The sequence below is a fragment of the Meleagris gallopavo genome, chromosome 5 (assembly GCF_000146605.3).
Source record: "Meleagris gallopavo isolate NT-WF06-2002-E0010 breed Aviagen turkey brand Nicholas breeding stock chromosome 5, Turkey_5.1, whole genome shotgun sequence".
Lineage (NCBI taxonomy): Eukaryota > Metazoa > Chordata > Aves > Galliformes > Phasianidae > Meleagris > Meleagris gallopavo.
Window position 1 is genome coordinate 12,312,187 of NC_015015.2, and position 15,346 is coordinate 12,327,532.

General features: G+C 41.3%; 1 long non-coding RNA gene across 2 annotated transcripts; it reads right to left on the reverse strand.

Annotated features, from left to right (window-relative positions):
• Window positions 1-6: 6 nt before the first annotated feature.
• Window positions 7-15,323, reverse strand: LOC104911023. 2 transcript variants are annotated; one of them, XR_002115001.1, is made up of 4 exons: window positions 12,620-15,323; window positions 6,418-6,627; window positions 4,018-4,186; window positions 7-1,374 (listed from the first exon to the last, which is right to left on the reverse strand). It is a non-coding gene; the product is annotated as an uncharacterized LOC104911023 (long non-coding RNA). The 2 variants fall into 2 exon arrangements; XR_793574.2 differs by lacking the exon at window positions 4,018-4,186.
• Between the last annotated feature and the right edge of the window lie 23 nt (window positions 15,324-15,346).

The following is a 15,346-nucleotide window of genomic DNA, read 5'->3' on the forward strand; positions in this document are numbered from 1 at the left end:
GAAAGCTAAAATTAAAAACAAAACAAACATAGGAAAAATTAAGAATATATATATTTAATGTTGCTTGGTTTGTTGTGCCAAACTTTAACTTTATATATTTATACGATGTGATTGCCAAGAATGTTTTCAACAGTATTCTAAATAAAGACCCTTATTTATAAAATCTGTGGCATTATCTTGACTTTCATTAGAGCTTCTAGAGTTACTGGTGCATTTAGGAACGATGTTAAGATCGCTGCCTTGGCAGGAAGAAGATACAGGCTCTGATTCAGCAAAGAAATCAAGTACCTGCTTCAGCTGCACTACTTTCAGTTAATTTGTGCAAAGACATTGCTGAAAAGGGGTTGACTTTCTTCCTGTGGTAACCTAGTGATTTCTAAACCAAGTCTTAACACATCAGTGCTCCTCACGAAGAAGGTCTGTGAGGTAAATAAGCATATTTACCTCACAATTACATGATGAGAGCTTACAAAGCTGTAATAGAAGTGGGAGTCCTAATAAATTAAACTCTCCAGATTCCATTGCAGCTGCCATGAATTAAAGCCTTACAACAATATTTTGCAAGATCAGGTACTACATTCCCAAATATTCAAATTTTCCATGTAATATCTAATTTTAAGTGACTTTATCATATCCATACACACTCAGGCATTAGAAAACACTTAGAAGTCGCTTTCTGTCACAAAGTTCAAGGTACAGATCACAGTTTTCCTCAAGTTCAGGTTGGAATTTAAGCCCAAGATTGGCAGTTTTAATTTGGATTTGAACTTTAAGCATCTCTGGCAGCACTGCTCCAGGGATTTGCTTCTTGTTTAGAGCCTCTCTAAAAATAACCGGTGGGGTATGTTTCATTCAGTGTATATATGTAACCTTGCAAGCTTGCCACAAAACTGAAAAACATGAAGCTCTGAGCAGATTGTCGTTGATAAGCAAGTATCAGGGTGTATCTGTACATTTGGACAAGAACAGCCAGTTGCTGGAGCCCACACACAACAACCTGCTCCTTGTCATATCCCTGTGACTTATGACTCTTGTTTAAACTTCACAGAGAAAAGAACAGCCAAACAAATAACAGATACCATCATCGGCTCTGAGCGTTTGATGACAAGATCAGTCACTGTATTCTCCCTTAGGTGATTATTACTGAAGGAATTTGTGCAGCTTGTACCTCTTCAACAGGAAGAAGAAAGGAACAACTCATGAGCTCCCTTGTGCATGCGGCGGTGACCACAGTGGATGACGAATGAGGGCACAGAGGACACAGGGCTGCTGTGTGGGCACGCCGGGCTTGGCTGGTCAGAGAGGCTGGGGCAGGGCTGCCCCCTCGGCACCTTAACCAACATCCAGCTTTGTAAGAGTCTCCTGTTGGCTTCGCTGTGGGCAGAAAACACAGTCCAGCTTGTAAATGTTCAGCTTTTTCCTTTTTTATTCCCCTTATTTACATTCGTTTTTTCCCCTTAAAATAAGAATTAAATGAATTTCAGTGTTCTAATTCATACTAGCATGAATCAGGAGCAATTGCTAAGATCAGAAAAAAGTCCCACTTTAGTCTGATTGGAGGCAGTGTCATTAACTCACTAAAAACTAAAGAAACACAGTCAGATCCCCACAGATCAAAGCTTCCCATATAGATGATAATTCCATTGCCTCCAGCGAACAGTCAGGCCCATATGCAAAAGATGCTATTGAGAAGTACTACAGACCTTGGCATCCCTGTGCTCTGAGGCTGGTGAAAGTGTTATGAATTCAAACATACGGGCACAGTAATGGCAATCAAGAAATATTCTCCAGAATCAGGAACTAAGAAGATCCAACTAAGAAGACTCTTAGCACAAAGCTCACCCCTGCCTCACTCTGGGACCCCATGGGGTACAATAGGAAGCACCCTGGGTCCAGCTGGCATGGCACAGTGGACACAGAGTGCTTGTGCTCAACAATGTACATGCAGTTCTATGTGAAGTCATGTATATTGCATTTCACTGATTTATTTTAGCAACCCAAGTTTCCACATACTGATGTTAATGTTACAACAGAGAGCAAGCATTTAGCACATCCCAAAATAGGTGGATGGATAAAGAAGAAAAAAATATTCCTAGATTTACTGTGCAGGGCCCATTTTTTTCCCACTGATGTCAGTGAGAGAAATCCACTGGAGTAAGGCCAAGGGGCATCAGTGCTGATAAACATACCTTTAGATTACAGCTGTATTTATTTTTCAACTTAAGTAAAGAAAATGCGTGCATTTTTTCCCGTCTGTTTCTAAAGTGATATATTTGAAATAAATGCCCAAAGTTACTCTATGCATCAAGGGGACGGCACATTGCTAATACAGCCCTGCCAACGTGGAAGCATTTGGATTCAGAGCTTTGTTTCGGCAGTGACAAGGGATACAAGCAGAGCAGAGAACGGGCACAAGGCTGACCCAACATTTGCAAATGTTGCTTCCTTAATCGGGATCCATTATCATCCCAGTTGGGATCATGTAGGGATCATCCTGCAAGACAGACTGCAGTCTAGTTTGACCTACAGGAACACACAAGCGTGCGCTACACGCACCAATACTCTGAAGTCATCAACTTATAGTATAATTCTGAATCAATGTACTGCAGGATGGGAAAGACCAAAAAGAACTGAATCTGGACAACTGTACTGACATGCAGAGCTTGTGGAGAACTGAGGACTCTGCAAACCTGAGTCCTCATTTATCCAAGCTGATTTGACAAGACAGGACAGGGCCAGACGGAACGTGGGTGGAAAACTTTTCAGTGAAGGTTTTAGAGCTGTCTGGCATTTCCTATGGAAGGCCACCTCCAAGGGAAAGTCAGCAAACTAATAATTAAAGGAAAGCAGCTGTTCTGAACGTGAAAAAATATTAAAATATTTTATCCCCTGTATCCAACACTGTTAAATAAATACAAAGTGAGCAATTGCCTTCTATCAGTGCTGCTCTTTTAGAATGACTTGTTATTTCAAAGACATGATAGGCATTGCTGAATGTGGAAGGGAAAAGAGTTTTCATTTTACAGATTGCATTTTGCAGAGATATTTCAAAGGGTCAAATATTGCAAAGAGGAGAGCTGGCGTATTCTGCTCATAGAATTGGTATTAACATCTCCAGAAGAACATCATCCAAAGGTGAACCTTCGAATCATGCACAGTCCTGTAAATCTCTTCCACAGCCAAGACCTTCCCTCAATGGCCTGTGCAGAGCCTGTCGTACACCTGTGAATGTTGTTGAGTAGAAACTTGTGGTTTGACAGTTAATAGCTGAGATTCAGGGCTAACGGGACAAATGAGCCATAGTGTCACACAAAAGTGCCTCCTTTGCCTTTTCCCACCAAGGTCTCACCAGGAGTTAGCAATGTCTGACATAAAGCTATCTGAGCCAGCAGAAGGAATCTAGAGACATCCCTATGGGCAAGACCCAGAAATATATCTTTCACATACGTAGACACTTCTGAATAACATCTGAACAATATAAGTTAATGAATGCTGATCTACCCTATAACCACAGAATTACAAAAAACCTCAGGGTCTTCCCAATAATACAGTTGGCATGACACTAAGCTCACATTTGTTTCTAAAACATCACTAACTTATCTTCCACGTGGGTCTTAACAACATCAGATAAGACTCAACAAGTAATCCTATATTCATCAACAGGAAGGAAGATGCTGCATGTGAAGTGAAGCTTTCCATTATTTATATGAAAATGCATTAAAAACTGACAACCAATAACCCACTTCATCAGAGAGAGGGAGGGAGGCTGTAAAGGCAGTGGGTTTGGTGCTCTGTTTTTGCTTTTGTTTTTGTTTTTTGTATTTATTTATTTTTTGCTTGGAATCAGATTGAATTATTCAGAGTTGTGGGGCTCAGCACAGTCACCTAATGTTGCAAGCACATGGTTGTGAGATGGGTCTCCCAGTCTCTATGAACCAGATCTGAGGTGCTGAATAACAACCTGGAACTGCAAAAGCCCTCTGAAACACGGGTTCTCCCCAACCCACTTAAACTGACCTTGAGCCGTTTGGTTTTCTTTGTCCAACAGCAGCATCTGCTGGACAGCTTTCAAATTGCAGCTATTTCCGAAATCCTTTTTGGTGAGTTCAACGCTCTGTTTTCTCATCTTTTCAGGTAATCGGTAGGTGGGGAAACAGCAAAAACAGTCACAGCCTTCATTCAGCACCTGGAGCCCCATACACCAGGAAAAACATGTTGGAAAAGTCAAGCGTTTCATTACCAAAGAGGCTTCCAAGGAGAGAGAGTGAAAAATTGAAGGAATAGCTAGGTTTTTGTCTATTAATGCACAAATTTGGGAAAAGCAGCCTATTTTCATTTGGTTTATTTATGTGAAAAAGAAGACAAAAGGAAAGAGAAAAGGTTTGAACTTGCTGTGCAGTTGAGATGTTAGAAGTGCTGGGGGAGACTGTTTACATAACAGAAAGCACATGCACAAGAGCAGGAGATGGCAGAAGGATTGCAGATTCTCTGGTGGAGGAGTCCTTCAGCAGGGTGTGAATCTTCCTGGCATGCAGTCACCTCCACCTAAAATGCAGGTGTAGAACAGGACGCGCTGAGAAATGGTCTCACACGTTTGGAAAGAATATTTCAAGCCATGCAAGGAAGTGTAGAGGCAACGCACCTAGGGATCATCTACCTTACATTTTGGGCATGCAACATTCCTTCACATTGATGCTTTACTAAAACAATCGTAATACTGCTTGCCATAACTGAAAGATAAATCTGAATGACTTGTGCTTTACATGTGGCTCATCGGGATTCATATTCTGGGAGGACAGAATGGTCCCCTTGGTTGACTTACAGCTGCTGAGTGCTGTACTGCGTCTGACTGACTGCCAGCCAGGCTGCTTTCGTTCAGAAAATCCATCACATATGGGAACAAATGCCCTCTGAAACCTGTTCATTCAACTCCTAACTATTTCCTCAATGTGGTTCTATTTGAAGTCAGCAGTTTTGACTGTCACTGAGTGGCAGAGCATTACGATGCTGCCGTTAATGAGAAAGAATTTGTTTTCAGTTGATCATTCACAGAAGAGAGCTAGTAGGCCTATACTGGTAAAGCAATACCCTGTTGTTACAACTGCCTTCACCTTGCCTTATGCCACGTGTGGGTTTCCCGAGGCTGAAGCCTAGACAATCCAAGTGATACTGAGAAGTACAATTTTTTTCTACTTGCTACAACGTGAGCAGAAATTACATTACTGCCATCAATAAGCACTGTGTTTATCGGTTGTTGTTTGGTGTGGTGTTTTTTTTTTTCCAGACCACTGGAGGGCAGCATTTGTATAAAAAAGGAGAGACCATTTCTCCAATGCATTCATCTTTTTTTTTCCTAAATTTTTTATATATACTTCTTCAATTCAGGTACAGAATATCGTCTCATGCCAAGACAACTGAAATTAATGAGCTGAATGTCTGTCTAGTGTAACTCCATCAGTCTTTCTTGGCAGTTGACATAACTTTTGTACCCTTATCTGTAGGAATTCACAGCTTGCAAGATTCACTTGCATGTGAAAAATCACAGGCTTTTATGTCTATATGGTAACATATCCCCATGAGTTGTATAAAGGTTGTTGGGACAAAGACTATAGCATAGGCAAACATTATCACAGCAGCTTGTAGATGAAGTTCTCTTCCTCAAACAGAACATTCAATGCTCCCATTACAAGCGTAATGCCATAGAAATACAAATGTACACAGGGCAGAACATGTGTCACACCAGTCATTTCCTTCATTTTGGAAAGGAAGCATGGGATGTACTTAGCACAGATGTTCTACACTCTGAAGGCGGCCTTCTAGAAAACTAAACACTTGAAATAGCTTGCAGATCAGAGCCAGCTGTACAAAACGTAGGCCCAAATATAGCTTTAAAAAGCTGCACAATTGCCAATTACATTAAACAATGTGAAAAAAGCAACAAAGTAATGTGCCTAATTAACAAAGCTAGAGATGGAGTCAGCCATTTGGTTTAGAAGTACTCCCAAGAGAGAGGTTAAATCCAACAGCCAGGGCAACTCTGGAAGAAATAAATTAACATGCATAATATTTCAAGCTCTGTGGGAGTGAGCAGTGTGTTTGGTGAGGAGAAGCAAAGGTAAAAATATCACAGGGTGCTATTTTGTTTGTTTGTTTGCCAAGGACACTTCAGCTTCTGCAATTTATTTATTCTTCATGGTGTGCTAGAAAATATGCAAGACAACATAAAATTATCAGCATTACGTCACTGAATTTCCTAAATTTATCTTTTTGCCACCTGTTAAATCTTATCTCAAGGTCAAGAGAAACCACTGTTTTGAGTGAATGAATTATGGCACAAGCATATTCACAAAAAATACATTAGCAGTGTTCTTTTAATTTTAGTACTATGTACAACCACAGCTTAAAGAAGCCTCTTACCGTAGGACTTCTCTGAGAAATAAGCTCTGGTGGCTTGCTTCCGTCCAGGCAAAACTCACTTATAAGCATTACAGGCCTTCTGTGGGTGGCTTTGACTTCATCCTGGGCACAAAAGAGGAAGACGCTGTTCTACTGAAAGCACTGTTTGGTTCAAGTTCTGAGAAGGGTCATCAGGGCTCAATTTTCCAACATCTCTCTTGGTATCCTCTTCTGTAAGAAAGACATCAGGATTAAAAAATTGCAAGCTCCTATTAGTTAAATGCAACCCACCTGAGCTCTCCACGCAGAAGTGTAAGCAAGACTTTACAGACCCAACAGCTCAGACCTGTTTTGTCTAGGAGCATGAAGGAATTTGACAAATTTGTTCTGGAGCACTGTGGTTAGAGACGTACTTGACTTTTTCATACTGGAATTACAAAGATACCAGAGAATGTCCTGGAGACGGCTTTCATTCTACAACAGCTTTTTCTGGTCTCATATCTAAGGATTGACCGACAGCTGTCTGGTTCAAAATCTTAATACTTGTCACGGTAAGCTCAGGCCTCTAACTCCCGAGTTGCAGCAAGTACTGTGGCTTGAATCTTTTCCAGTGTTCATCTGTTGGCAGCTGTTTCCATCTGTTCTTTCTGAGGCAGTTCTGCCCCATCTCCAGGGAAGAGCAGGACTGGCACGCACTGCATTGCTTGTTGTGAGCCGCCTGCTCGTGTTTTACCTGAATCTGTCATTTTGCCTCATCTGCTCTCTGGCATCTTTTTGCAGCCAGAATTCAGAGTTCTGCTGCACATCAGTGATGAAAAAGAAACCTGTGTCTCAGAAATGAATATAATGCTCCCTCTTTTAAATGCAAGTTATTGGATAGACAGATTGATCTGTTCGTTTAACCCTCACACCTCCTAGGTATGTAGTGTTCCTGCATGTATGTTTTGTAGCTAAAGCAAAATAACTTTGACATATCTTTGCTTTGTTGTGACTTAAGGCATGTGCCTTTCAAGCAATTCTTGACCACCACTACTACAATTTGTTGGTTGGTTGGTTGGTTGGTTGGTTGGTTGGATTTTGCCTCCTTTTTTTTCTTCTGGTACAGCATACAATATGAAAATAAAAACACAACAAACCCAACAACAACAACAACAAAAAACCAACTTCTGCTTCCCTATTTTCTGTTTTAGACACCAGTAGTTACGTTTCCAGACACACAGCTGATCTTTTGGAAATCTTGGTTGGCTGAGCAGATGTCTAGGTACGTAGGACTCATCTGTTAAGTTTTCCTATGACTACTTATGTGCTTGTTAACTTGCTGTCTATGGACTGTTTATTAGCTGGAGTGAATTAAAAGACTGTACTTTTCTTTTTTTTTTAAGCCAAGGTAATTAGCTTTATATTTTCAACATTGAAAGTTTTAATTCATATTTGATATACCATCCATAGCCTGATTTCCAACTGGATTAAATGCTCTTCAAACCTCTTGGACTTTCACTGTGTGGCAAAAAATGAAAGCCTTTATATCTAAACATTTTTCCTTTCAAACTACTTCAAAATACCTCTCAAAAAATTAGACACATTCTACAGTTCTCACTCAGACTTAGTGAGGATGGGGGGGAAATAATCAGTAGGATAAGAGATGTAACATAATGTGGAAATGAAGCTGAAAAAGAAGCCATTAGCAATCCAAATGCACTCATCCAAGTTTTGTCCCAAAGAGTATTATACACATTTTTGTACATATAGACAAATACACCTGCTAACAACTGTATAAACATACACTCAGGAGAATGGACAGTAATTTCATTGAATTCCCACACCACCTTTTCTGGGATGCACTGTTCTTTTCAGGATGTATTCCTCTGCTTGCTTTATGCGATGGTCAAACTGAGCTACAGAAGCACAGCACCACTGAGTACTTCTGCATGGAGATCTCTTAATCTGCTGAAGGGATCTTAAGGGGATTAACATAATAAAGCAAATAAAAGACTAAAACATTTTGAAATTATTTTTAGGAAGCAATATTTTTCTCTATGTTTTAAATAGGCTGGATGTCTGTAAGCTGGAGAACAATTTTAAAATAACCTGTAGAAATATGTTCCATTTTTAATTACAGGCTGAAAAATTTCGCAGAAGACTGGCCCTTATGGATTTGCAAACTGGATACCCCTTTTCTCTCATCCCTTCATAGAAAAGCCAATAAGTACGCTCCTGCAGGCTCTGTTGCAGGACAGACATCCATCCTAAAAGCACAGAAAGGTCCAGTTCTCCATGAAAATGGAGCCTAAAATAGGAGGACCCACTTCTGAATTCTTGTTGGCCAACTCTGAGCACCGTGTGCCACCATGATATTTCTTTGCTTCCCTCTTATTCCCCAACCCTTTACTTCAAGGATACCTACAGGCGGGGAGTACATCTGCAAAGCCTGGCAGAATCCACCCATGAATCAGTCCATGAGTAAACAATGACTAAACAAGCGGTGTCTTAGGAACAAGCATAGCACTGTGCTTAGTAAGCCAACCATTTAAATACAGACCTGCTGAAAAACTTGCAGGAATATCAGCCACTATCTGCTGGGCCAGTATGGCCCTTCTGCACTGCGATTCCTAGAGAAGGCTTTTTCCCACATCCAGAAAACTATGGGTAGAGCATCTTCCTGTTCCCTGGAGCACAAAGCTACGGCACACCCTGGCACTATTAGCTCTGATCTAGCTCTCACTAGAACAATAGACTGCTGGTAGTGCTGAGCCACAGGTTCAAAAACAAACAAAAATCAGGGAATCTGCATGTCCAACAGCTGGAGATTTGTATCAGAATGTGGATTCTGCTTTCCATTTACTCACACTTGTATTGTATAAATCCTGTTTACTTACAAAAGATACACAGTCCATTTTACCCTTAGTGCCAATTATTGAACTACAACCATATGCAGCATGTAAGAATTACTTCAACAGGATTAAACATCATACTTCATGGCACTGTTCACATAAATAATTACAAAGCCAGAGAAAAGCAGAGACATCTCAGAATTATTGATTCATGTCAAAAATTGAGGAGCTGGGTTAATCAACAGATTTAACCAATGCTTTAAACGTTGGAGTCAGCACTGCTCAGATTTATTTCAACTACGCTTACCTTTCAACACCCAGCTTTATGAACCATTTATACCAATAAAGATTTACAGGCTATTTTCCTTCTTGTTTGTCTGAGAACATTTCAGTTGCTGCTGCAGACTCAGTGTAAGCTTGAGAAATAATAACAGTTGTGAAAAGTGAATCATTCAACAAAAGTAAACCTCTCATTTCAATTTAAAAACAGAGAAAGAAATGTTCTAATTATTTTGATGTATTAGAGAAATAGTCAGCTGTTGGGCAATCATGTGTTTTGTGCATAATGCAGCATGTTCTATCCTCTTCCATTAGAAAGAGACCCTAATTTTTGCATGTATGTGGTCAAATGAAAAGGATGTACTTGAGGCACTGAGAACCGCACACTTTGCTCAAGAAAAGACCAGTGCCTCCTGTTCTGTATTCTGTAAATAGTCTGTGTGATGGGTTTGTGCCTGTTGCTAAGTTCATGCACCTGTAAGCTGGCTGAGATTTTAAAAACGTCACCCAGCATTAGCAGACTTTCATTTTCAAAAGAAAAAAAAGAAGTTGATTAGGTCAATCTCAGAAAGTCAAGGACCTCAGAAGACTCCCCAGAACAGATGAACTACAAATAAAGCAAAGCCAAATCACTAGCCACTTTTGGAAGTGGTGTAGTGATAGCACGTGGTAGGAGCTACACAGTTCAGCTATACGTGCATGCATTTACTCTTTTGAACATGCAGATTTAGAGCCTTCAGGATTCCTGCGCTCAGCTCCTAGTAACACATATTTAGCAGCTTCTATAAGCATATTTTTGTTATGCGCTGACACGAATCTTCCAATATTGTAAGTCGACTTTTCCTCATCACCAGCTGCTTGTTTTGCTGGATCAGCAACAGAAAGACGGAGAGAAATCTATACCCTTCATAGAACAAAGCATCACATTAGCAAAGCTATATGCCTTATTTCAGTTACCAAAAGCAGATTTTTGCTGTGATTTCGCTCCATAATTTCTTGAGGATGATTTCTGTTAGGGAATGTTCATTTAAGATAAATCCTGACACTTTTACTATGGTCTTGGGTAAAGTATATCTTGAAAATCATTTGAGGATAACACATGCTCCAAGAGAAGCACAGTGCCTGGCCCAGTCCAGCTATGTGCTGCTTTCAGGCAGGTGCTGGCTCTAAGGCAGATAATAGCCATTTGCAGTGTTCATTGCTCTTCTCTCTCCCTATGAGAAAGACAGTCTGGACACCATCACAGGTCTTCAGGAAGCAGCAGAACATTCCTGCCACCTTGCCTTGTGTGCACAATCTCAAACCTATTTACTCAGTTCCACCTCCCAAGAACTTTCAGTAAAATCAGATCATTGCAGGTGGGAGTTCCACTGAGTTAACAGAATGAGTAAAGACCTGTGATGATCTCTAACATAACATGATATTACTTTCTTTCTTTTTTTCCCCCAGAACAACTTTCATTTGTCTCGCAGTTTGATATGCATCTGTTCAATACTGATATTTCTACACTGGCACTCTTTGTTAAGGATCCTAAAGGGATTCTTAAAACAACCTTCACTCGCAATCAAATGCAGCCCAGTACAAATGGATGGAGAACAAAATGCAGTCAGCAGGTGCAGCCCAACAAATATTTCTCAGCTCATAGCAAAGCCAAGCAATATTTGAAGAACATGGATAAAAATGAAGTACATATTTAAGCAAAATTTAGATAACTATATGAAAATAACCTCCAAAGCACTGGAACAAGCTGCCCAGAGAGATTGTTGTGGAGATTCTGTCTCTGGAGATACTCAAAATTCCTCTGGATGCTTCCCTATACAACCTATTGTAGGGAACCATTAGCAGAGGGGTTTGGACTAAATGATCTCCTGAGATTCCTTCCAACCCCTATAATTCTGTGCTTCTGTGAAGAAAGGGGAAAGAAAATTCCCAAACCTAGCCAGGTAAGTGCGCAGGAGCTAGCATTCAATCTGTCTAGCTTCTATTTCTGTGAGTATCTCACTAAAAGCGGGATGACTTCTTTTGTATCAGGCTTTGTGACTGTGATGTGAGCCCTTCAGGCATGCGGCACCTCTATGTCTCCCTCAGTCAACATCAAGCAACAACAAATTATTTTCTCCCTCATTCTCATTTTTTCGATGGAAGGCTTTCATCCAACTATTGACAGTCCAAAGGGGTAAATCTCACCTTGCAGAAAAGTAATATCATCTTTGCAAGTGCAGCTTTGTTTGTTTTTAAATCAGTTTCAAGGACAGAGTGAGTACATTGCATGTTGAAGTGCATCACAGCTTTCCATTTGATTCCAAATGATTTACAAAGATCAATATTAACAGACAGCGATTCACAGCATGATGTAATCTAGAACTGATAAAGAACTGCATTGGAATACTGTTGAATTGTCATGAATTTAGTACAAGACAGCACAGACTGAGTTATAGCAATCGACAATTGCAAAATCGGTGCTCCAACTCTGGCTGCTTTTTGTTTTGAGATTATAACTCTCAGAAATAAATCTCTCCCTCTCAGCTTCCCTTGGCCTTAAAACATTTTAAATGTGCTCTCCAGATGTATTCATAGTTGTACGTAAAGTCATAGGTTTTATAAACGTCTCTTTTCCCTCTTTATATTGTCGCTTTTCTTAGAGTTGGTCAACAAGTTTTTATAACAAGCTGTGTCTTTGAGTACAAACTGGTTGATGAACTCAGAATGGCAGGCTTAAATTTAAGGAGTGAGTGTTTTATTACTTATCACCACTGTTGGTATGTCCTTGTTAAGTACCTCAGGTACTTTCAGGTATGCAAAATGAGACACTGTTATACTAGGAAAGTACCAAAGCATAAAGCAAAGCTTCCCTGTGTGTTTCTTGTGCCTACACAGCACTCTAAAATTTTGATCTATCAATCCATCTTCCATAATGAAAAGAAAACAAAGCTATAATTTTGCTCAAAGGTGAGTACTTACTAAATATAGAAATATTAGGGAATAAATGCTCAGTCATCCCCCCCATCCATTGAAAAGAAAACTCCTTAAACTCCTTTGGAGATATGATTAGAAATCACTGAAATTCTCAGCTGAATTATTAGGTAGGGACTTCGTTCTGGAAGACAACCTACCTTTCATTGTATCCTGTTACCCTGGGGATGCTGAAGCATAGGTCAGCAAAGGTGATGCCAGGACTCCAGAGACAGAGGCGAAAGAAAGACTTCCTCTGCCTGTGTCATCACAACACAGGAGGCAGCAGGGTGACCTAACACAAAGGATAAAATTAGTAAGAGGACAGATGATCTTTTGCATAGGAGTTTGAAAAATAAAACAGATCTATGGCTCAAAGCAGTATTTCCACTGTCACCACTAAAAGCGTTGATTCAGATGAACAGCTAAGGTTGTAAGCACTCCCAGTGACTTTAATGAGGCTGCTCAAAAGCACGTATATTCTCTCCTGAACAGTAGCTGTACAGCTCCAGCTTCTCACATTGAAAAGTCTTCCTGAACTCTACAGCTGTTTTTCTCCTACTCACACCAGGCTTTGGTTAGCCACAGCTCAAGGCAGATGACCATCAAAATCTGTCGCCAGTACCAGCTAGGGAAATAAAACACAATTCTGAGGCCAACATCATTTGGGAATTTATGATAACATTACCTCCTCCTGCTGCTGTTTTACCAGAATCCTTTTCCAGACTGTGATCTCCTTGCTCAATCTACCAAATCCGTGCCTCCCACACAAGTCTCCCAGCGCTCTTAAAACTGTTTTCATTCCTTTTTAGCAAGTAAATCTTAGTAAGCTTAACTGCTAATTTAACTTAAATCTGACGAGAACTAGCAGAGAAAAATAAGGTGATTCCTGGACATGCACATCTACCTTCCTATAAAGTCCTCCCTGCACAACTTCTTTTTCCTGAGTAGAGAAAACACCCAACAGGGATGCACAGTGAGGACTTTTTTCAGGTGGTTGACATGGAACCCAAACTTTTTCATTCATTCTTTAACTGAAGTCAGTGGAGCTATATGGGCACTGCTGTTTCCACAAGCGAGTGCATCATCTGTAACACAAGCCTGAAAGCACAGAAGAGGAGCCACTGCTATTGAAACTGAAAAAGCTGAATGCCTGACTGTGACAAATATGTACATATGTTCATCTCGTGTACACATTGGCTTACAGAACCTCATTACAGCCCTGAAAAACACTGCAGAGTTAAGGGAGATCCTTCAGCATCCCAGCAGGTGGAGGCTGGTAGAATGAGACAGAGCAAGGAATGGTTGTAGCACCATTATGGTTCAGTGGGGTGAGAGGGGCAGGAGTGCCATGATGCAGCTTGGTATTGAACGAGCCTCTGTGGAAAATGTTTTGTCCCTAAATTTGACAATCTTTGAAAATGATTTGGTTTCTTCTATCTGTTGTAGTCCAAACCTCTAGATCCATGAAAAAATATTTTGTTAAACAAAACCAGAATTTTATATTGCTACCAGGCAGGCTCCTGGCAGCAAAGTTTTTTTGTCAATATGCTGTAACTGTCTCCTATGTTCCTTGTTTAATAAAGATTTTATTTTCTGATACTTCACCTCCCAAACTGCAATATAAGCCTTGGAAATGATGCTATCTTTCATTTTCCCCATGAAAATAATGTATAAACACAAACTTATTTTTCCAATGTATATTTTTAAGACGGTTTCCTTCTCCAATCCTTTTGCTTCCCCTCACCCACAGATCTCTAATTTGGAGCCTTCTCACTCTCTTTTTGAAATACCCAGCTCATCTGCAGCTGCCAACTCTCCTTCATCAATTGCAGCCTTTGTATCTTCAAAGAAACCTTGCAGGCCACTTAAGCGTGGCCTCCCCACCTGAGCCCATGAAAACCGCCTTTGAGCAAACTTCCAATTTCTTAACGCACGCTTTCAGGTTCTTCTGAGGTCCTGCAGCATGTTCCTGCCAATGCCCAGGCCAGAGAGGAAGATGGAATGCCAGAAGCCGCAAGGGGCTCCTTTCATCCTCACCGCCGCCTGACAGCTCAACACTGATGTTCCTACAGAGGAAATGCTGATATGGGTCATGGAAGGCAAGACAAACGGGCTGGGAGAGGACATCAAATCTCTTCTGGATTAACCCCCATGGCCCTCAGAACCTGCCCTGCACTGCTTCCCCTTGGCTCCTGGATCCATCACCATCAGAAACAATAGGCGAGTGGGACTACAAAACAATTACCATCATTTTACCAACAAACTATAATCTTCATTTCCTTTCCCTTTCCAAATTTCAGGCTCGAGCTCACCGCTCTCCTCTCATTCTATGCTTTCCTTCTGCCAACTCTCAAGGACTTTGGATGGCCTTTCTGTGCTGGGCTTCTCAGACCCCTCCCTGTACCTCAGTCTTCCATGTTCAACCCCGGCGCTCAGCTGCTGCCTTGCTGCTCTTCCTGGAGGCTCTGCAGCTGAGGGTGGCTGCAGTACAGCACTGCTCACGTTCCTTAATTTCACCACGCTTAAGATTTCCGTGCTCTCTTTTCCCACAGTTCAGGCAGACAAAAAACATCCAGCTCCTCTGGCTTTCCTTCTGTCCCGCCAGCCTTATAACCAACCTGTTGCCATTCATGCAGGGGAAGCAGGCATTCAGGCCTCGCCGGTGCATCCTGCCACAGCTCCTGCAACCCTAACCCTCCGCACCCCAGCTGCTGCCATGCCCGTCTCCCTTCCCTGCACACTACACGGGACACGTACACCAGGGCAGACGGGGCGTTTTGCCGCTCTGTCCGAAGGAGAGCAGCGGAGATTCACCCCAGCGCCGCCGGAGCCACCACTCGTGCGGGCTCTGAGACGGGGGCAGGGGGGCACCGCTCCCGCTGGCG